General features: G+C 39.1%; 1 long non-coding RNA gene across 1 annotated transcript in view; it reads left to right on the top strand.

The window, feature by feature from the left end:
- Positions 1-24,436, top strand: part of LOC143671467 (uncharacterized) — a 91,917-nt gene that overhangs the window by 40,982 nt on the left and 26,499 nt on the right. The window contains exon 3 of the long non-coding RNA XR_013169571.1: positions 1,172-1,274. This is a non-coding gene — a long non-coding RNA (uncharacterized LOC143671467). The remainder of the gene's footprint in view (positions 1-1,171; positions 1,275-24,436) is intronic.

The raw sequence follows: 24,436 nt of genomic DNA, 5'->3' as shown, positions 1-24,436 counted from the left end.
TTGAGAAACTGAGGCCCTTTTCCTTTCCACTACCCCTGTAGAAGGTTATTATCTCATTTAATATTTCTTTTCAGTTTCTTGTCAGCTGTTTGGTAAGAATTTTTATGTCTCTCCAACAAGTATAGCCCCCTTGAATTGCAGGCACGGAAACCTAGTCCCAGAGAAGGGATGAAGCTTGTTCTACATGTTGTTTGCTGAGGTCCCTGTCTTTGTACATGGGGCTTCCTCAAGTCCTGAAAGTTTAAATAAAATTGGTAGTGATCAACAGTATTTCTGTAAACCCTAAAGAATACCTAGGGCTCTTGCTGAGATTCTATGACGATTTCACTCACTAAGTTTATATTTCAGAAACCTAAAACCTCCAGGTGGTTCCTAGAACAGATAAGTCCTGAAACCCAGAGGTACCATCTCTCCAAGAGGTACCATCAACCTTTTGCATCCCCCTACATTATAATGTTGACATCCTTTTTCAACATGAAGAAGTTAGAATGGTCATTGCCCAAATATCCCTAAAGACTTGGAGAAGGATCAAATGAGAAGGTGGAGTTATAACAGAGAAGCTAGGATTTAACAAATGAGTGTGACTCCTGAATCATCATATTGATATTTCTTTTTAGTCTTCAGTGTCTTAGGGCAGCTAGAAGGAGATACTTGAAATTGTAGAACTGTAACCCATACCATACTTAGAAATGTGTTCTATAACTACTTGTTAAAATGTACATTGAGGGCGGGCCACGGTGGCTCAGCAGGCAAGAATGCTTGCCTGCCATGCCAGAGGACCCGGGTTCGATTCCCAGTGCCTGCCCATGTTAAAAAAAATGTATATTGAAATTTATTGCTTTTTTGTTTATATATTTCATAATAAAAAATGTTTAAAAAAATGAAAAAAAAATTGGTAATGATGCGTTTCAATTTTCCTTCTTTTCTTTTCCATGTAGTAAGCACTTTGGCTATATCTTCATGTATCCAAACTGTTGTTGCCAATTTTGAAAGTTAACATTCCTTCAATTAAAGATGCCAAAACTAAAAAAAGGTGCTAAAGCTTAAGTAGATTTTCTTGTTGTTGCTTTTTGCAGATTGTTAGAATCTTATGTCGAAGTGTATTTATTACAAATTTAAACTGCACAGGGGCTTTATGAACTCCTTGAATTGACTCGGTGCTTGTTCACAGGTCTTTATGGAAGCTGTTTGCTGACTGAGACAGTCATGGATGAGTCCATCAGATGTGAACTGGAATCTTGCCTGTCACTTCCCAGCTGTGGGACCTAGGAGAGGTGAGTTAACCTGAGCCTCATTTGCCTTGTCGTATAAATGATCAGCAATTGTAGACTCTTGTTTTCCTCCGTAGGCCATGATCCTTCACATGGCTGACCTCCACCCACCCCATCATTCCTTCCCCTCATTCTCTACCTGAAGAACTGCAACTTGTCTTTTAAAGTCCCACATGGGCCGTACTTCTCTGTGATGTTTCTCCTGAACACCCCTTTCCTTCTTATTAGTGCTCATGGCTTCCTGCTTCGGGCTCCCCTAGCATTTTGTTCAGTCCTCTATTTTAACCCTTATCAGATGTGTTGAAATGATTGGTTTACAGGTCTCTCTCCCCCTGGACTGTGACTCTTTGAGGACAGGGCTCTGTCTTCTTCATCTTTGTAACCTTAGTGCCTAACTCAGGGCTGGCCCAGAGTAAAGACCTCAGTAAAGCTGGATTGAATATCAGTATTAACCGCTACCAGAATCACATTGTCTCCTTCCTGACAGTCTGTGGTATTTGCACACAATTTGACACCAAGTTATCTTCTGTCTGGTACCTGTTGCTCTTGAATTGTTTTGTATATGTAAATCAGCTCCCCAGACTGAGTTCCATAACAGTAGGACCTTCTTGTATTTCTTTATTATTTTGTGTAGCACTTGGACACATCACAGGCTGTTGCCTACCACTGTGTGATTTTGAAATGGTATTATGCCATTGGGATGCTACTGTTGCAGTGGTGGTGTTGTGACAGCAGTTTGCCAGAATAGCTGGAATCTGTGCTTTGATGGAAATGAGCTCTCCTAGGCTAGGGAATTCTCTCTATCACTCAGTTGGTTACGGTGGATTTCATCATTACATAACAGCACCAGCAAAGTTGAACCTGCTGGGTATTTGGGCTCTTGCTTGATATTGTTGGTTCCATTTAGTGGCTTTGGACCTCCTGATTGCACAATTATTCTGGACATTTAGGAGATTGCTATGACAAAGAAGATATTAAGGTATGTAGTAAGTCATCAAGGGGCCAGTCCATAAAGCCTTTGAGGGATTTGAACACCTAAAAAGTGAGTAGCTTTACAGATTATTGAATCAGAGCATCAAAAGGCATTCCAGATATTTATGCATTGACCAATATTTACGGATCATTTAAAGATCAAATCTGTCATTATAAGTTTCGGTGCTGTATATTGTCAGTATCCCCGGTGACCCCGAGGGATCCTGTGCTGGCAGGAGTAATGCTGTGGTATGTTCAGCTCTGCTGGATCTCCATAGCGGGGGGCTGGAATGCCTTGTGGAACAATGCCCCGGGCTCCCGAGAGCAAAGAATGGAGGGCAGCCTAGTTTGATAACCACATTAAAGCACTACCAACATCTGTTCAAGCCAAAAACAACACTATCTCCAGGAATTAACCTTCTGAACTACTGAATCATTATCCTCAGCAGAGCGAAAGTTGGACAACAAGAGCCTATTTGTCAGTGGTTCCTCAGAGAGACGTGGCAAGCCATATTTTACTGCAAACAGCGTGAGAAGGCCTGGCCTGGCTTTATACATTTTAAACACAGAATATATTTGTGTGGGAAACAAGCAGACAATGAATGTAAATAAACTTTTGATGATACCTTGCCACTTTCAGCATTTGTCCCACTCCAGAACAAATGGGTCAGGGTGCGTTGCCCCAGAGAATAGCATTTCCTGGATTTGTACTTAAATGTTTCCCTTTTGTGTTAACAAAGCATTAGGTATCAATGGTAATAGTATTAACAGTACGTAAGATGCCCTGCACATTTGTGGTAATAGAAAAAACCCAACCCTCTGTTGAAAGTTATGTAATTCCCTATAAATGTAGTAATACTTAGTGGTATGGGCTGGATGCAGCTGCATCAGTTTGAGAGGGAGGCGATGGGGGAGGAAAATCCAAACAAATAAAAATAAAGTTTTTAGGATAGAAGCAAGCATAGCAGGCCGATCATCGAGACTTTAGATGAAGGCTCAGGAATTCTGTTTCTTACAATGAAGTTTAGCTGCAGCTTCTGCTGTGATAAGTTTTAAGCTTTGTATCACCCAAATGGAAAAATTGGTCTTCAGCTTTTTATTTTCTGATACAGTTTAATTATAACCACTAATTATTAACGGACATAAAGCATTTATGCCAAATCTGCCTTAGAAGAGTGAGATAAAAGTGAGATTTGTCCTTAGATGAGTGCCTGCCTGGACCATATGTATTTTATTTCACAACACATATAGCACTTGCTGTGAGCCATCTTAAAAAGACGATTGCCAATAGTGCATAGTGACTGAAATCTGTAATTGCCATAAGTGATGGTTCAAATTGTGTAGTTGCAAGTGAAGTGGGGCAAGGTGGAATGCCATGTTGTGGCTGACTCCATTCACCTTCCTATAAGTCATCAAGCTCGTAATATAGTGGGTGCTTGTGGGATGCCTGACTGTTGCTTATACAGTGTTCCTAGGTGAGTGTCGTGATACCTTTGAGCCAGTGCAGAATGGCAGGACACTGAATTGGAATCTGGATGAAGCAGGCTTCACTGGGAAATGACAGCCTGGGGATCACCTAAATCCTGTCCCCCCCTTTTAAAAATTTGGAGGTAGGTTTCTGCTTTAGTACTAGCCCCTCAACTTAATCTGGATAGCAGATGGTAGTAGGAGGAAATGTAAGTAAGCTGTGGGAAGTCTGGCACACAGCAGGTATTTAATTGTTGTATTTGGGTGAGTGAGTGAGTGTGTGAAAGATTGAACAAATAACAGAATCAACAGTTAATGGAATTAAATAAAGCTTAGGATCCAGACTGCTCTAGCCCAGCAGATCTGCCAGCAAGGTCCGTGGACCCTAGGGATGCTTGAAGCCAATTCAGGGAGTTTGTGAGGCCAAAATGATTGTCACAGCGCTACTAAGACCTTATTTGCCCTTTTCTCTGTCTTGCTGTTTGCATGGAAGATGTGAAAGTAGTGATGGATCAAGCAGTTGGCATCTTAGTACGATTTTAGGCAGCAGTGACGACAAACCTTACTACTAGTAATCATTGCATTCTTAAAAAAAGCCAGTATTGCTTAAGAACATCCTTGATGAAGCAGTAAAAAAAAAATATTTATTTTATTAAATCTCCACCCTTAAGTACTTGTATGCATAAATCATTTCTGCACACTGAAGTGCTGTGGCTGTCTGGAGGAAAAGTACTTGTGCAGTTGTTTGATTTGCATGCTGAACAGGTCACTTTTTTTTGTTTTTTTACTTAAAAGAACGACTGACAGACAAACTACGGTTATTCAGATTTGGGTATTTGGCTGACATTTTCTTGGAAATGAACAGAGTCAGCCTGTCACTTTAAGAAGAACAGCTGGTTCAAATAAAATTTGAACTTTCAAGCAAAGATTAGAATTTTGGAAAACTGGAATCCACCACTGGAAGCCTGGCAATTTCTCAGTATCTAAAGACTTTTCTGATGAGGTTAGTGGTGATAAATATGAAATTTCTGAATATTGTACAATGAAAAGTGCAAATATTTAGAAGATCATCACAACTTGGAAATCAATATTTTTGAAATGATTGATGTATGATGTTATGTCTTATGACTTTCAAATGAAAAGGTAGATAATGGATTTTAGTATGACAGAGTATGTAAAATTTGTTGATACAGTTTCAAATTATACACTACCACTAACCTTGAAGAAATGATCACTCATGGACTTTTTATGTAGTGCTGAAGATTAATATCCATGATTATCTGAAAAGACTTTTTATGTTCTGTTCCCTTTTTCAAGCACAGTTATCTGTGGGAGGCTGGAGTTTCTTCCTATGTATCAATGATAACCACATAATGAATACAGAAGCAAATAAGAGAATCCAGCTGTTTTCTGGTAAGCCAGGCATTACGGAGATTTGCAAAAACGTAAAAGCCGTTCTCCTCACTCACATTTTTGTTTAAAAATATGATTTTCATAAAAATGTTATTTATGCTATGTAATAGGTTTATAGTTATTTATTTTAAACGATGAATAAATATCTAAGTTTTAATTTCTAATATAGCCATATAGATAGAATCAACACAAACAAAATCTCCTCAAGAGTTTCAATAATTGTTACAAGTGTGAAAGGGTCCCAGTCCTCACAGGGTGGCCTGGAATCCTCAGTATCAGTATCATCTGGGAACTGGTTAGAAATGTAAATCCTCAGGCCCCACTCCAGAGCCACCACATCTGGCTCTGAGAGTGGTGTCCAGCAATCTGTGTTTTAACAAGCCTCCCAGGTTATTCTGATGCACACCACAGTTGGAGAACCATAGCCAAGGCCTAGAGGGCTGGGCTCCCTCTGTGACAAACCCTGGCCCTACCCTACAGATCACTGTCCATTGATTCCTTAAATTCTGATGGTTGGGGATGGTGGGGAAGCAGCTTCCCAAGCAAGCTGGCATTTTCCTCCAGACTCCAAAATAGAACCTCCCCCACCCCATGCTGGCCACCGCTGGCAACCATATTCACTTGGGTGAGCACCACAGTGGAACATTCCAGAATATCTAAGTGACTCCTTGGTAGGGGGAAAAAGTTGTTGGTTGAGTTTTAAGTGAAATGGGGTTCCTCTCTGTTGCCTGCCCCATGTGCCAGTCTACCATAGGCATTAGTTGAGCTCATGTTCAGAAGAGTCAGACCGGAGTAAGTCTTGTAGTATTTTTGGCAGCATCTCCCGCCATGCCCTGCCTCCATTCCTGGACTACTAGGCACTGCTGGAGCAAAATCATGAGACTAAGGAGCTGCCCAGCAATCACCTTAGGCTTTGACAGCTTCCTTTTTCTGTAGTGCCTTATTTCAAACCTTTACTACCACTCTATTCAAATCCTCTGGGGCCCTTCATTATACCATTTATTCTGGGTTTCTGCCTCACCTAGAAGATGTACTGATGTTTTCATCCATTGTTCTAGCCAGCTTTCCAAGTCATATACCTGACTGTCATCCTTGACTTCTCTCTCTGTCATCCTCTGTATCCATGGGTTGATAAATCCTGCCTCTTCTGCTCCCCTCCTACATACCTACACACTCACCCATTCTTCCTCCCTCCCTCCTACGGACATTACCAAGAGCCTGTTAGGGAGTCAGCAGAGTTGAAGTGGTCAGGAGTTGGACTTTTGGATTTTGATTGCCTGAGCTCAAATTTCTACTGCACTCCTTTCCAACTGACTCAGACAAGTCTCCTAACTTTTCTGGGCCTCAGGTGCCCCAACTATAAAATAAATATTATGATAATAATGACAGCTATCTTGTAGGATTGTTAAAGGAATTAAGCAAGAAGCTTGGAAAAGTGCCCAGTGTATCTGTTTCATTTAACTAGCACTTCCAGGTGCTGCATGTTCTGGGTGCTGGGTATATAGGGGGAGCCAGTAGTGCTCCAGGTCAGGGCCCCAGTTGTCTCTCGTGCTGTCTGTTGGCGTCTTTCCTTTTGCTGTTCTCCCTGCCTTTGCTCTGGCTCCTTCCAACCCATTCTCTATCCAGCAGACAGGAGGGATTTTTTCAAAACACCAGTCTGATCATATTCTCTTGCCTCAAACACCCCAGGGGTTCCTCAGTGCCTACAGGATAAAGTTCAGCCTCTTTGTCATGTCTTATCGTGGTGAACAGCCCTTCCTACCTCACTACTTCATGAACTAGCCCATATGCCTTAGCTGTGCTCAGGTGTTCCCACAGGTTCTCTCCCCTGTGATCCTATAACACTCTACCCATCCTTTTCCAAGCATGTACCACTTTTGTTGCACTAATCTTTTTTTTTCTTTTTTGTTGTGGTAACATATATACAATATAAAATTTTCCATTTTAATTACTTTCGAGCATATGGTTTAGTGGCATTAATTAAATTCACAGCGTTGTTCTACCATCACCACCATTCATTATGAAAACTTTTTGTTACCCCAATCAGAAATTTAGCATCAATTAAGTATTCAATCCCCATTCCCCACCCACCACCCTGGCCCCTGGTAACCTGTATTCTAGTTTCTGATTCTATGAATTTGCTTATTCCAGTTGTTTCGTAACAGTGAGATCATGCACTATCTGTCCTTTTGTGTCTGCCTTATTTCACTCAACCTGATGTCAAGATTCATCCGTAATCATCACATGTATCAGGACTTCCTTTTTACAACTGAACAATATTCTGCTGTGTGTATATACCACATTTTGTTTATTCACCGGCTGATGGACCCTTGGGTTGCTTCTGTCTTTTGGCTATTGTGAATAGTGCAGCTATGAAGTTGCACTAATCTTTTTACATGCCTGTCTCTCCAACTAGACTATTCACTTCTTAAGGGCAGGGACTATATGCAAAGCCGTGTTTGTCTTCCTCGGGCCCAATACAGAAATCAGAGCAAGAATGGTTCCGAGTGTTTGTGGAATGCATGAACAAATAAATAAATGGGCAGCTTCTTCACATCTTATCTCATTTGATTTCTACCCCTTATGTGTGGATTTTCATGGGCCAGACCAGTCACTGCAAGTCATGTTGTGCAGGGCTTCTGATCCTGGCTGCAAAGCAGGATTTTCTGCTGAGCTCATTCCGCTAGAGTCCTGTGCCTTTTCCCCTGGGAATGAGAATTTGTAAGGTCTGAGGAAGGGCCCGTGATGGTCAGCCAAGTTCAGTACTCACAGATTCAGTGAGCCTAGCCCCCTTCCTTTTGCTGATGGGGAATAGAAGGCCCAGCGAAGAAGTGATTTGTGCAGGGTCAATAGCTAGTCAGTGGAAGTACTGGGATCGAAGCCCATGTGTTCCTATTCCCAGGCCAGTGCTTTTTCTACTAAAACAGTGGCTCCATCTCCACTTCAGCCAGAGCAACTCTGCTTTCATCTGCTCTATATATGGGAGTTCAGCAAAAAGGTGTCTCCCCCCCCCACACACATACTGCCAGGAGTTGTTTCATTTTGAACTGAGAAACGGTGCAGGCTTGAAGTCCCCTGCCCTTGCCCACACTCACTGCCCTCTACTGCAGGGCTTCTTAAGCTTGCTTGTGAAAAAGACAGTGTTGTGCAGTGGGCAGAGCACTGAGGGGAGGGTGAGGGCTGCATATCATCGTCTTGGCTTTGCTACTAAGAGGCTGTATGGCTGGGGCAAGTCACTTCACTGTGTCGGTTTTGAGTTTCTTTGATTTTGGAATGAACATAATCATGTCTGCCTGGCTGAATGAGCAAGGTTCTCATTTGGCTAACGTGTGTATTTTCTCCACATTGTCAAGTACAGAACCGTGCCTATAGCAGGAGTACCGATGAATGTTTCGGGAATGAATGAATGAAAGTGTTTTGGAAATGGGAACATGCTGTATGAGTGGAAGCTGTTATTAATAATAAATTCAAAAGCTGGCTGCTTCAGTCCCTTAGACTTAATAGTAACTTGATTCAAAATGGTTCCTTCCAGAACCAAACCACCTTAACAGACCTTTGTTTTTGAATATAAGAAAAGGACAACCGGCACTGACCAGTCATGTCTGTAAGATGTCAAAGGAGCCACCTAATTTGGTCGATTCAATGAAAAAGCAAGGCCAACAGTATTGGGTATTGTGCTTCAAAGGAAACTAAGTGGCTCGGAGCCTTTTCCATTGCTGCTTATTGGCTTGGCGTTATGTACACACAGCTATCCTTTCAGTTTCCACAAAATGGCTTATTTTCATTTCTGAAATGGCAGCCACGTGGGAGCCCCTGGTTGCTGTGGAGAAGGCAGGGAGAGGCCCAGCTGGTTGACAGCAACTGGGCTCCTTGAGCCTGCTGCTTTGCCTTGGCTGCTGTTGGGAGGCGGGAGTCCAAGGTTTTTATAGTTCCTCTCTTGAATTAGTGCCCACAGACTCTACAGCTATGAACATGCAATTAGTCTTTGTTTGTGCACAAAAGGGAGCTTGACCCTTTTGCACGTCTTTGATTGGCATGTACAACTCTTGTAGCTACTTACCTAAGGCCCTCTCCAAGGAATACAGCGTCTTGTTCCTGCACCTGCCTTCAGCTTTTCTCTTTTGTGACTAGTTTCACATAATATTCAGCCCTGCTTGCAGCAAGGTTGAAGGGATGAAGGTATAGTGCAGCACAGTACGAGTTCCTGTTTTTCAGGGAGGTAGGGGAATGGATGGGAGGGAGGTTTGAATCCATACCCTGAGTTCTTAGTAAGTGCTGAGCCCAAAAACACTTAGCAGGGGCTCAAAGAACTAGGTTTTCTTAATAAGTGAACCCTTTGCTGGCTTTCAAAAGCAGACCTCCCATGTCATGGAAAACAAGCTGTATGCACAAAGTTTCCTTTCCTTTCCCAGTTCATCTGCTTTCTTACTGACATAGAAACTTGGTAGTTAGTTTTTAAAAGACAATTGTTATGGAAAGACATACAATCATTGTGGTCAGAAAATGTCTCCATAAGACATACTTTCTGCAGTATTAGAAGAGTGTTTATTAGCAGCCTGAATGAATACTGTGGTGTGGCCTGGTATATTTTTGCTTTTGTTATTCCAGGTATATGTCTATTAATATTTGAATAGATTCTTCTGCAAGATAATTTTTCACTTGCAGTATAGCCACTCTTCCGCACTCCTACCTCTGCATTCACCCTCTTTCAGTACAAAAGCAGAGAAAAGGGTGATGCATGCCATTGATTATCAAAATCTGTACTCTCTAACTTCTTTTCCAATGTGCTTTATTTTTTTCTGAAGAGTTCAATTGCCCACCATTTGACTACCATGCCACTGGAAACATGCATAATCATAGCAAACTATAAAGTACTTAAAGTCTAATGAGTTCATTCCCCAATTTTCCATGTTTAAAAGAAAAAAAGTGCACGGCAGAGAATAATTAATGGAAGACTAGATTCCTGAATTCAGTCCAGCTGGAGCTACCAATGAGAAAATACTCTACCAGAATTGCTTGTGGCCCACTCACTACAGCTAAATTTCTTTGAAAATCATATTCCAAATGTCTCACGATCTCTTTCAAATTTATTTTTCTCACAAATTAGAGTCAGCATTTCCTTGGAAGAGAACATAGACAGCTTGCGCCTCTGAATGAGGAATTTTTAAAACTTGAGAATCAGCAAAACTAAGAATCTCTTTAGAATGATAATTTTTAAACTTTTTTTTATTGTATAGTATAATATACATACACAGCAAAGAATTAAAAGAACAATAGTTTTCAAAGCACTCTTCAACAAGTAGTTACATGACAGATCCCAGAGTTTGTCATGGGCTACCATACGATACTATCATAATTTTCCTTCTAGCTGCTCCAGAATACAAGAGGCTAGAGGGTTTAATTATTTTTTTTATCATCACAATCGACTTTTTAAACTTCTTTTTATTTGTGAAAAATAACATGTATACAAAAAAGCTATAAATCTCAAAGTACAGCAGTACGATTACTTGTAGAACATTTTCAGAGTTTGACATGGGTTGTAATTTCACAATTTTAGGTTTTTACTTCTAGTTGCTCTAAAATACTGGAGACTAAAAGAGTTATCGATTTAATGATTCAGCATTCATATTCATTTGTTAAATCCTATCTTTTCTGTATAACTCTACCATCATCTTTGATCTTTCCATCCTTCTCTTTAGGGGTATTTGGGCTATGGCGATTCTAAATTTTTCATATTGGAAGGACTGTCACTAATATGGGTTTGGGAGATGGAACTATCTGATGTTCTGGAGAGGCTGGGCTAGGTTTCAGGACTTATTTGGACCAGGGACCCATCTGGAGGTTGTAGGTTTCTGGAATGTTACTCTAGTGCCTGGAACCCTGGTGGAATCTTATAAATTGCCCTAGGTGTTCTTTAGGATTGGCAGGAATGGTCCTGGTTGGGGGTTGGCAGGTTATGATGGGTAGCAAGGTCTAACTGAAGTTTGCATAAGAGCAACCTCCAGAGTAGCCTCTCGATTCTATTTGAACTCTCTCTGCCACTGATACTGATAATTAATTATACTTCTTTTCCCCCATTTGGTGAAGATGAAATTGTTGATCCTATGGTTTCAGGTCTGGATTCATCAAATGAGAGGCCTCTCCCACGTCGCCAGGGAGACTTTCACTCCTGGATGTCATGTCCCATGTAGGGGGGAGGGCAATGATTTCACTTGCAGAGTTGGGCTTAGAGAGACTGAGGCCACATCTGAGCAACAAAAGAGGTCAACCAGAAGTAACTCTTAGGCATGTCTATAGGTAGTCTAAGCTTCTCTGCTACCTACATAAACTTCACAGGAATAAGCCTCCTGATCGAAGGCATGGCCTATTGATTCAGGTGTCCCTAAAGTTTGACACAGTATCAGGGGATTCCCTGATGGTAAGGTTTAGTAGTCCCGAATTTTTCTTCTGTCCCTCAGGAGACCTTGCCAATACTTTTTGATGATCTGCTTAATATACTCTAGGATGTATCCAGGCATTACAATAATCTATACAGGATTAAAGGGCCTCTTTCTTACTCTGTGCTCCCTGTGTTTCAGTTCAAATTAACTATACGGATAGGTTGAATTAGATTATGTACTACAGAAAATTTCAGTTCCAAATCAAATAAACCTTTCTTCCATTTGTCTCAAAGAGTATGTGTGGTTCTAAAATATAGACACTGTCTTCCTTACCCCTATGTTCTGAATTACTTTAACCCCAACTTGTTCAGCTTCATTCTTTTTTTTTTTTACATTTTTTTATTAATTAAAAAAAATTAACTAACACAACATTTAGAAATCATTCCGTTCTACATATGCAATCAGTAATACTTAATATCATCACACAGATGTATGATCATCATTTCTTAGTACATATGCATCGATTTAGAAAAAGAAATAGCAAGACAACAGAAAAAGAAATAAAATGATAATATAGAGAAAAATTAAAAATAAAAAATACAAAAATATATAAGAAAAAAATAAAAAACAAAGCAAACAAAAAAAACTATAGCTCAGATGCATCTTCATTTAGTGTTTTAACATAATGACATTACAATTAGGTAGTATTGTGCTGTCCATTTTTTTTTAGAAATCATACCATTCTACATATGCAATTAGTAATTCTTAACATCATCACATAGATGCATGATCATCGTTTCTTAGTACATTTGCATCGGTTTAGAAGAACTAGCAATACAACCGAAAAAGATATAGAATGTTAATATAGAGAAAAAAAATAAAAGTAATAATAGTAAGAACAAAACAAAACAAAACAAAAACCTATAGCTCGGATGCAGCTTCATTCAGTGTTTTAACATGATTACTTTACAATTAGGTATTATTGTGCTGTCCATTTTTGAGTTTTTGTATCTAGTCCTATTGCACAGTCTGTATCCCATCAGCTCCAATTACCCATTATCTTACCCTGTTTCTAAGTCCTGCTGAACTCTGTTACCAATGACATACTCCAAGTTTATTCTTGAGTGTCGATTCACATCATTGGGACCATGCAGTATTTGTCTTTTAGTTTTGGGCTAGACTCACTCAGCATAATGTTCTCTAGGTCCATCCATGTTATTACATGCTTCATAAGTTTATCCTGCCTTAAAGCTGCATAATATTCCATCGTATGTATATACCACAGTTTGTTTAGCCACTCGTCTGTTGATGGACATTTTGGCTGTTTCCATCTCTTTGCAATTGTAAATAACGCTGCTATAAACATTGGTGTGCAAATGTCCGTTTGAGTTTTTGCCCTTAATTCTTTTGAGTAGATTCCCAGCAATGATATTGCTGGGTCGTATGGCAATTCTATATTCAGCTTTTTGAGGAACTGCCAAACTGCCTTCCACAGTGGTTGCACCATTTGACATTCCCACCAACAGTGGATAAGTGTGCCTCTTTCACCGCATCCTCTCCAGCACTTGTCATTTTCTGTTTTGTTGATAATGGCCATTCTGGTGGGTGTGAGATGATATCTCATTGTGGTTTTGATTTGCATTTCTCTAATGGCCAAGGACATTGAGCATCTCTTCATGTGCCTTTTGGCCATTTGTATTTCCTCCTCTGAGAGGTGTCTATTCAAGTCTTTTTCCCATTTTGTAATTGGGTTGGCTGTCTTTTTGTTGTTGAGTTGAACAATCTCATTATAAATTCTGGATACTAGACCTTTATCTGATATGTCGTTTCCAAATATTGATTCCCATTGTGTAGGCTGTCTTTCTACATTCTTGATGAAGTTCTTTGATGCACAAAAGTGTTTAATTTTGAGGAGTTCCCATTTATTTATTTCCTTCTTCAGTGCTCTTGCTTTAGGTTTAAGGTCCATAAAACTGCCTCCAATTGTAAGATTCATAAGATATCTCCCTACATTTTCCTCTAACTGTTTTATGGTCTTAGACCTAATGTTTAGATCTTTGATCCATTTTGAGTTAACTTTTGTGTAGAGTGTGAGATATGGGTCTTCTTTCATTCTTTTGCATATGGATATCCAGTTCTCTAGGCACCATTTATTGAAGAGACTGTTCTGTCCCAGGTGAGTTGGCTTGACGGCCTTATCAAAGATCAAATGTCCATAGATGAGAGAGTCTATATCTGAGCACTCTATTCGATTCCATTGGTCGATATATCTATCTTTATGCCAATACCATGCTGTTTGACCACTGTGGCTTCATAATATGCCTTAAAGTCAGGCAGTGCAAGACCTCCAGCTTCGTTTTTTTTCCTCAAGATGTTTTTAGCAATTCGGGGCACCCTGCCCTTCCAGATAAATTTGCTTATTGGTTTTTCTATTTCTGAAAAATAAGTTGTTGGGATTTTGATTGGTATTGCATTGAATCTGTAAATCAATTCAGGTAGGATTGACATCTTAACTATATTTAGTCTTCCAATCCATGAACACGGTATGCCCTTCCATCTATTTAGGTCTTCTGTGATTTCTTTTAGCAATTTTTTGTAGTTTTCTTTATATAGGTTTTTTGTCTCTTTAGTTAAATTTATTCCTAGGTATTTTATTCTTTTAGTTGCAATTGTAAATGGGATTTGTTTCTTGATTTCCCCCTCCGCTTGTTCATTGCTAGTGTATAGAAATGCTACAGATTTTTGAATGTTGATCTTGTAACCTGCTACTTTGCTGTACTTATTTATTAGCTCTAGTAGTTTTGTTGTGGATTTTTCCGGGTTTTCAACGTATAGTATCATATCGTCTGCAAACAGTGATAGTTTTACTTCTTCCTTTCCAATTTTGATGCCTTGTATTTCTTTTTCTTGTCTAATTGCTCTGGCTAGAACCTCCAACACAATGTTGAATAATAATGGTGATAGTGGACATCCTTGTCTTGTTCCTGATCTTAGGGGGAAAGTTTTCAATTTTTCCCCATTGAGGATGATATTAGCTGTGGGTTTTTCATATATTCCCTCTATCATTTTAAGGAAGTTCCCTTGTATTCCTATCCTTTGAAGTGTTTTCAACAGGAAAGGATGTTGAATCTTGTCAAATGCCTTCTCTGCATCAATTGAGATGATCATGTGATTTTTCTGCTTTGATTTGTTGATATGGTGTATTACATTAATTGATTTTCTTATGTTGAAGCATCCTTGCATACCTGGGATGAATCCTACTTGGTCATGATGTATAATTCTTTTAATGTGTTGTTGGATACGATTTGCTAGAATTTTATTGAGGATTTTTGCATCTATATTCATTAGAGAGATTGGCCTGTAGTTTTCTTTTTTTGTAATATCTTTGCCTGGTTTTGGTATGAGGGTGATGTTGGCTTCATAGAATGAATTAGGTAGTTTTCCCTCCGCTTCGATTTTTTTGAAGAGTTTGAGGAGAGTTGGTACTAATTCTTTCTGGAATGTTTGATAGAATTCAGATGTGAAGCCGTCTGGTCCTGGACTTTTCTTTTTAGGAAGCTTTTGAATTGACTGATTAAAAATTGAAATTGACTGATTCAATTTCTTTACTTGTGATTGGTTTGTTGAGGTCATCTATGTCTTCTTGAGTCAAAGTTGGTTGTTCATGTCTTTCCAGGAACCTGTCCATTTCCTCTAAATTGTTGTATTTATTAGCGTAAAGTTGTTCATAGTATCCTGTTATTACCTCCTTTATTTCTGTGAGGTCAGTAGTTATGTCTCCTCTTCCATTTCTGATCTTATTTATTTGCATCCTCTCTCTTCTTCTTTTTGTCAATCTTGCTAAGGGCCCATCAATCTTATTGATTTTCTCATAGAACCAACTTCTGGCCTTATTGATTTTCTCTGTTGTTTTCATGTTTTCAATTTCATTTATTTCTGCTCTAATCTTTGTTATTTCTTTCCTTTTGCTTGCTTTGGGATTAGTTTGCTGTTCTTTCTCCAGTTTTTCCAAGTGGACAGTTAATTCCTGCATTTTTGCCTTTTCTTCTTTTCTGATATAGGCATTTAGGGCAATAAATTTCCCTCTTAGCACTGCCTTTGCTGCGTCCCATAAGTTTTGATATGTTGTGTTTTCATTTTCATTCGCCTCGAGGTATTTACTAATTTCTCTTGCAATTTCTTCTTTGACCCACTCGTTGTTTAGAAGTGTGTTGTTGAGCTTCCACATATTTGTGAATTTTCTGGTACTCCGCCTATTATTGATTTCCAACTTCATTCCTTTATGATCCGAGAAAGTGTTATGTATGATTTCAATCTTTTTAAATTTTTTAAGAATTGCTTTGTGACCCAGCATATGGTCTATCTTTGAGAATGATCCATGAGCACTTGAGAAAAAGGTGTATCCTGCTGTTGTGGGATGTAATGTCTTATAAATGTCTGTTAAGTCTAGCTCATTTATAGTAATATTCAGATCCTCTATTTCTTTATTGATCCTCTGTCTAGATGTTCTGTCCATTGATGAGAGTGGTGAATTGAAGTCTCCAACTATTATGGTATATGTGTCTATTTCCCTTTTCAGTGTTTGCAGTGTATTCCTCACGTATTTTGGGGCATTCTGATTCGGTGTGTAAATATTTATGATTGTTATGTCTTTTTGTTTAATTGTTCCTTTTACTAGTATATAGTGTCCTTCTTTGTCTCTTTCAACTGTTTTACATTTGAAGTCTAATTTGTTGGATATTAGTATAGCCACTCCTGCTCTTTTCTGGTTGTTATTTGCATGAAATATCTTTTCCCAACCTTTCACTTTCAACCTATGTTTATCTTTGGGTCTAAGATGTGTTTCCTGTAGACAGCATATAGAAGGATCCTGTTTTTTAATCCATTCTGCCAGTCTATGTCTTTTGATTGGGGAATTCAGTCCATTGACATTTAGTGTTATTACTGTTTGGATAATATTTTCCTCTAACATTTTGCCTTTTGTATTATATATATCATATCTGATTTTCCTTCTTTCTGCACTCTTCTCCATACCTCTCTCTTCTGTCTTTTTGTATCTGACTCTAGTGCTCCCTTTAGTATTTCTTGCAGAGCTGGTCTCTTGGTCACAAATTCTCTCAGTGACTTTTTGTCTGAGAATGTTTTAATTTCTCCCTCATTTTTGAAGGATAATTTTGCTGGATATAGGAGTCTTGGTTGGCAGTTTTTCTCTTTTAGTAATTTAAATATATCATCCCACTGTCTTCTAGCTTCCATGGTTTCTGCTGAGAAATCTACACATAGTCTTATTGGGTTTTCCTTGTATGTGATGGATTGTTTTTCTCTTGCTGCTTTCAAGATCCTCTCTTTCTCTTTGACCTCTGACATTCTAACTAGTAAGTGTCTTGGAGAATGCCTATTTGGGTCTATTCTCTTTGGGGTGCGCTGCACTTCTTGGATCTGTAATTTTAGGTCTTTCATAAGAGTTGGGAAATTTTTAGTGATAATTTCTTCCATTAGTTTTTCTCCTCCTTTTCCCTTCTCTTCTCCTTCTGGGACACCCACAACACGTATATTTGTCCAGTTCATATTGTCCTTGAGTTCCCTGATACCCTGTTCAAATTTTTCCATTCTTTTCCCTATAGTTTCTGTTTCTTTTTGGAATTCAGATGTTCCATCCTCCAAATCACTAATTCTGTCCTCTGTCTCTTTAAATCTATCATTGTAGGTATCCATTGTTTTTTCCATCTTTTCTACTTTATCCTTCACTTCCATAAGCTCTGTGATTTGTTTTTTCAGTTTTTCTATTTCTTCTTTATGTTCAGCCCATGTCCTCTTCATGTCCTCCCTCAATTTATCGATTTCATTTTTGAAGAGGTTTTCCATTTCTGTTCGTATGTTCAGCATTAGTTGTCTCAGCTCTTGTATCTCATATGAACTATTGGTTTGTTCCTTTGACTGGGCCATATTCTCAATCTTCTGAGCGTGGACCGTTATCTTCTGCTGCTGACGTCTGGGCATTTAGTCAGATTTCCCTGGGTGTCGGACCCAACAAGGTTGTAAGATTTTTCTGTGAAATATCTGGGTTCTGTTTTTCTTATCCTGCCCAGTAGGTGGCGCTAGTGGCACACGTTTGTCTCACGTGTTTGGAATGGATCCCCCCGGTCACCGATCTCCGCGGCCTGGGGATTTCTGATCCAATTCTCTCCGTTGGTTCAGGGGCCGTGCGTGGCGGGGGCGTCAGCCGTCGCGGCTTGAGGAGACCCTGTGGCTGGTCGTCGGCCGCAGCGGGCCCGGGGAATTTGCCACCGGACCAGGAAGCTGCCCGCGGGGGGGGCGGCCCCTGCGGCTTGGATAGCCCTCTGATCCGAGACTTGTAGCCGCGGACTCGAAGCCGAGACTCGAAGCCGCCCGCAAAAGAGGGGCGCCGGCTGCCTCGGCTTGGGAAACTTGCCTCTCCGAGACTCTCAGCCGGCCCGGGAAGGAGGGAGGGAGTAGCTCCGGCCGCCGCAGCTGCCACTGCTCAGGAAATCGCGCGCTGCTCGGGGATCTCACCTCAGCCGAGTCTCGCAGTCAGACTAGCCAGTCCAGACTGGGGTACGCTGTGTGTCCATTCCCTGCCATAGCCCCGGGAGCTGTTCTGCACTGTTTCAGTTCACCTAGTAGTTGCTTTGGAGGAGGAGAAACTAAGACGCACATACCTTACTAAGCCGCCATCTTGGCCCCCTCTCTCAGCTTCATTCTTATCCCTTAATATCAGGTTATATATATAAAACAGACTCTCAAAATCCAGAAATAATAATCACCACTCCAGACTTAGTGTGTCTGCTCTAAAAGCTTGCAGTCTAGGCCCCTGTTTTCTTATAAACATTTTCTAAAGGTGACCACACCATTATTGTTCTTTTGTTTCTGACTTATTTTGTCTCACCAAATGTCCCACATGTTCATTCACTTCATTGCATGCCTCATGACTTTGTTCCTTTTTTGTAGCAGGACAACCTTTGTTCATAAGTATGCACCATCATTCGCCAATCTTCTTCTCCATTAGTGCATCCTTCAGCCACATGCATTCATAGGGCATCATGTAGAGATCCCAAAGTCCACAGTCCATCAACATTCTCAACTTTAGATAATTTCATTGTTCCCAAGAGAAGGAAAACCAATAAACACACCCTTTCTAAATAGGAAATCTAAGCCTCCTCTTAACTCTTGTCCCTCACCGCATTATTTACCTCTGCTGTTGCTATGGTAGTGCTGATGGTTTCCTTTTGAACATAGCACATAGCATGCAATAGTAGTTTTCCCCCAGTACCCTGGACTTAAACACTCCTTATACAACAATAATATCTTTAAAGTAATTCTTGTGAGAACTAATTAATATTCCTAGTGTTAATCAGTGGGACATGTAGGTCTATAAAAACGTGTTCAGTCTTGTTCATCTTCAATATGGTAATATTGCTTACAGACCGACTAGAGAACCACCTTCACTCATATCTATTCCCTTACATTGGAGTTCAACCTCATTAGCTAAGGGTTCACCCATCTCTAACTTCTATGTATCTCTAAGTTCCCTATATTCTATATTATAAGCTTCTAATTATACCTTTATGCTGGTCATAAAAGTGGAATCATATAGCATCCTTTTGTGCTTGGCTAACTTCACTCAGCATTATGTCCTCAAGGCTCATCCATCTTGTCATGTGCTTCAGGACGTCATTTTGTCTTACTGCTGCATAATATTCCATCGTATGTATATACTCCCACATTTTGTTGATCCACTCATCTGTTGATGGGCATTTGGTTTGTTTCTGTCTTTTGGCGATTGTGAATAATGCTGCCATGAACATTGGTGTGGAAATGTCTATTTGTGTCACTGCTTTCATCTCTTCTGGGTATATACCAAGTAGTACTGTTGCTGGGTCATAAGGCAACTCGATATTTAATTTCCTAAGGAACCGTCAGTCTTCCATAGTGGTTACACCATTATACATTCCCACCAGCAGTGCGTAAGTGACCCGATTTCTCCATGTCCTGTCCGACATTTGTAGTTTCCTGTTTGTTTAATAGCAACCATTCTTATTGGTGTGAGATGGTATCTCATTGTAGTCTTGATCTGCATTTTCCTTATAGCCAGTGAAAATGTGCATTTCTTCACGTGTTTTTGAGCCACCTGTATTTGCTGTTCAGAAAAATGCATATTCAAATCTTTAGTCCATTTTATAATTGGGTTGTTTGTTCTTTTGTTGTTGAGTTGTATGATTTCTTTGTATATACAGGAAATCAAACCTTTGTCTGATATGTGATTTCCAAATATTTTCTCCCATTGAGTTGGCTGCCTCTTCACCTTTTTGACAAGGTCTTTTGAGGTGCAGAAGCATTTGATTTTGAGGAGTTTCCATTTATCTACTTTTTTCTTTTGTTGCTTGTGCTTTGGGTGTAAAGTTTAGGAGGCTACCTCCTATTACTAGGTCTTGAAGATGTTTCCCTACATTTTCTTCTAGAAGATTTTTGGTGCTAGTTCTTATATTTAGGCATTTAATCCATTTTGAGTTAATTTTTGTGTAGGGTGTATGATAGGGGTCCTCTTTCATTCTTTTGCGTATTGATATCCAGTTCTTCCATGCCCAATTATTGAAAACACTATTTTGTCCCAGTTCAAAAGTTTTGAGGGCATTGTCAAAAATAAATTGACCATAGATTTGGTGGTCTATTTCCGCGCTCTTGATTCAATTCCGTTGGTGAATGCTTCTATCTTTGTGCCAGTATCATGCTGTTTTGACCACTGTGGCTTTATACTAGGTTTTAAAGTCAGGGAGTGTTAATCTTCCCACTTTGTTCTTGTTTTTTCGGATGCTTTTAGCTATTCGGGGCCTCTTTCCCTTCCAGATGAATTTGGTAGTTAGCTTTCCCAAATCTTCGAAGTAGGTTGTTGGAATTTTGATTGGTACTGTGTTGAATCTGTAGATCAATTTGGTGAGAAATTACATCTCAAGTATATTTAGGCTTCCTATCCATGAGCAGGAAATGTCTTTCCACCTGTTTAGATCTCCTTTGATTTCTTTTAGCAATGTTATGTAGTTTTCTGTGTACAAATCCTTTACACCCCTAGTTAAGTTCATTCCTAAGCATTTGATTCTTTTGGTTGGTATTTTGAATGGAATTTTTTCCCTAAATGACTCCTCAACTAGGTCCTTGCTTGTGTATAGAAATGTTACTGATTTTTGCACATTAACTTTATATCCTGCCTCCTTGCTGAAATTGTTTATTAGCTCAAGGATCTTTGCTGTAGATTTCCAAGGATCTTCTAAGTGTAGTATATCATTGGCAAATAATGAGAATTTTACTTTTCCTTTCCAATTTGGATGCCTTTTATTTCTTAGTCCTGCTGATTGCTCTCGCTCGAACTTCTAGCATAATGTTGAATAACAGTGGTGATGTTGGGCATCCCTGTCTTGTACCTGATATTAGAGGGATAGCTTTCAGTCTCTCTCCATTGAATATGATACTGGCTATTCCTTTTTCATATATTCCATTTATGTTGAGGATACCTTTGATTCCTATCTTTTGGAGTGTTTTCATCAGAAAAGAATGCTAAATTTTGTGGAATGCTTTTTCAACATCAAACAAGATCATCACGTGATTTTACCCTTTCGATTTTTTAATGTGCTGTATTACATTAATTGATTTTCTTGTGTTGAATCATCCTTGCATTCCTGGTATAAACCCCACTTGATCAAGGTGTATAATTCTTTATAATATGCTGTTGGATGTGATATGATAATATTTTATTGAAATTTTTTACATCTATGTTCATTAGGGAGATTGGTCTGTAGTTTTTCTTTCTTATAGCATCTTTACCTGGTTTTACTATTAAAATATTAGCTTCATAAAATGAGTTAGGTAGAGTTCCTTTTTCCTCAATTTTTTTGAAAAATTTGAGCAGGATTGGTGTTAGTTCTTTCTGGGATGTTTGAAGCCATCTGGCCCTGGGCTTTTCTTTGTAGGAAGATTTTTGATGACTGATTGAATCTCTTTACTTGTGGTTGGTTTGTCGAGATCTCCTATTTCTTCCTGAGTCAGTGTAGTTTGTTTGTGTGTCTGCAGGAATTTGTCCATTTCATCTAAGTTGTCTAGTTTGTTGGTGTATAGTTGTTTATAATATCCTCCTATGATTTCTTTTATTTCTTTATTGTCTGTTGTAATGCACCCCTTCTCATTTCTGATTTTGTTTATTTGCATCCTCTCTCTTACTTTTTTTTGTCTGTTTTGCTAGTGGCCCATCAGTTTTATTGATTTTCTCAAAGAGCCAACTTTTGGTTTTATTGATTCTTTCTATTGTTCTTTTGTTGTCCCTTTCATTTATCTCTGCTTTAATCTTTGTTATTTCTCTTCTATTTGTTTTGGAGTTTGTTTGCTATTCTTTCTCATGCTCCTCCAGGTGTGCTGTTAAGTCCTTGATTTTTGCTCTTCCTCGCTTTTTAGTATAGGCATTTAGGGCAATAAATTTCCCTCTCAGCACAGCCTTTGCCACATCCCAGAAGTTCTGATAAGTTGTATTCTCATTTTCATTCATCTCCAAATAGCTACTGATTTCTCTAGCAATTTCTTCTTTGACCCACTGGTTGTTTAAGAGCGTGTTATTTAATCTCTATATATTTGTGAATGTTCTCATTCTTTGGTGGTTATTGAGATCCAGCTTCATCTCATTGTGATCAGAGAAAATGCTTTGAATAATTTCAGTGTTTTAAAATATATGAAGACCTGTTTTGTGCTCCAGTGTATGATCTATTCTGAAGAATGTTCCATTAGCACTAGAGAAGAATATATATCCTTGTGCTTTGGGGTGCAATGACCTATATATGTCTGTTAGGTCTAATTCATTTACCAAGTTATTTAACTTCTCTGTTTCCTTGTTGATCTTCTGTCTGGTTGGTCTGTCTATAAAGGAGAGTGGTGTGTTGAAGTGTCCTACTGTTATTGTTGAGACATCTATCGCTCCCTTCTGATTTGTCAATATCTGTCTCATGTACTTTGGAGCTCCTTAATTGGGAGCATAAACATTTATGATTGTTATATCTTCTTGGTGAATTGACCCTTTATTTAGTAGATAGTGTCCTTCTTTGTCTCTTATGATGTCTTTACATTTAAAGTCTATTTTGTCCAATATTAGTATAGCTACTCCTGCTTTCTTTTTGTTAAAACTTGCTTTGAAAATCTTTTTCCAACCTTTCACTTTCAATGTATTTGTATCCTTTTGTCTAAAATGAGTCTCTTATAAGCAGCATATAGCTGCATTGTGTTTCTTAATCCATTCTGCTAATCTGTATCTGTTAATTGGTAAATTTAGGCCATTAACATTCAAAGTTATTAGTGAAAAGGTGTTTCTTGATTCCATCATCTTTATTTTTAAAATTTTATTTGTCAGATCTATGTATTCTTTTCCCTCTTTGTATTCTTTAAGTTACCTTTAGTGGTACTCTTCAATTCTGTGCACTCCTCCAGACCTCCCTCTTCTGTCTTTTATATTCAGCCAGCAGAACTCCTTTCAGTATTTCTTCTAGGGCTGGTCTCTTGTTGAGAAATTCTCTCAGGACTTCTTTGTCTGTGACAACTTTAATCTCCCCCTCAATTTTGTTTGTTTGCATGGGCAGGGACTGGGAATTGAACCTGGGTCTCTAGCATGGCAGGCGAGTACCCTGCCTACTGAGCCATGTTGGCCCACTCTCCTCAATTTTGAAGGACTATTTGGCTGGGTACAGAATTCTTGGATGGAAGTCTCTTTCTTTCAGATTCTTGAATATATCATACCACTGCCTCCTTGCCTCCAGGGTCCTAGTTGTGTAGTCCAAACTCAGTCTCATTTGGTTTACTTTGTATGTAGTAGATTGTTTTTCTCTTACTGCTTTCAGGATTTTCTGCTCCTCTTCAACATTTGACAGACTGATTAGTATGTGCCTTGGGGAAAGCATATGTATTAGTTAATGTTCTCTAGAGAAAGAGAATCAACAGGAAATATCCGTAAATATAAAATTTATGAAACTGTCTCACGTAGCCATGGTAATGTAGAGTCCAAAATCCATAGGGCAGGCTATGAAGCTGCCGACACCAATGGAGTGTCTTGACAAACTCCACAGGAAAGGCTTACTGGCCAAAGCAGTAAGAGAGATGATCACTTCTGAATTCTCCTTAAAAGCTGTCCATTGATTAGAGTAAATATCACTCATTGCAGAAGACACTCCCCTTGGCTCATTACAAATGGAATCAGCCGTGGATGCAGCCTATGTGATCATGATTTAATTCTATGAAATGTCCTCATAGCAACAGACAGGCCAGCATTTGCCCAACCAGACAGATACTACCACCTGGCCAAGTTGACACATGAACCTGACCATGATAGCCTATTTGGATTTATTCTGCTTGGAGTTCATTGGTCTTCTTTGACTTGTGTATTTATGTCCTTTATGAGGGTTGGGAAGTTTTTTCCCATTATATCTTCAACTACTCTTTATAGCCCTTTATTCCTCTTTTCTCCTTCTGGGATACCAACCATTCTTATATTTGTGCACTTTGCTTTGTCTATCATTTCCCTGAGTACCAGTTCATTTTTTTCCATCTTTTTTTTTTTTTTTTTTTTTTTTGCTGTTTGCTGTTTTGAGTCTTCAAAGTCGATTATCCTGTCCTCTATATCACTTATTCTTTCTTCTGTCTCTTCAAATCTGGTGTTGTATTCCTCTAGTATGTTTTTTATTTGGTCACCAGAATCTTTAATCTCTGTGATATCTGCTATTTTTCTATTTATTCTTTCAAATTCCTCTTTATGCTCTTCTACTGTCTTCTTGATCTCCTTTACGTCATGTGCTGTCTCATTTATTTTATTAAGAAGAGTTGTATGAACATCTTTGATTAGTCGTTCCAATGTCTGTGCCTTCTCTGGTGTTTTAATTTGGTCATTAA

The sequence above is a fragment of the Tamandua tetradactyla genome, chromosome X, assembly GCF_023851605.1.
Source record: "Tamandua tetradactyla isolate mTamTet1 chromosome X, mTamTet1.pri, whole genome shotgun sequence".
In the NCBI taxonomy this organism is placed as follows: Eukaryota; Metazoa; Chordata; class Mammalia; order Pilosa; family Myrmecophagidae; genus Tamandua; species Tamandua tetradactyla.
The sequence above is the reverse complement of the archived record's forward strand: the minus strand, read 5'-3'. Positions and strand labels throughout refer to the sequence as shown.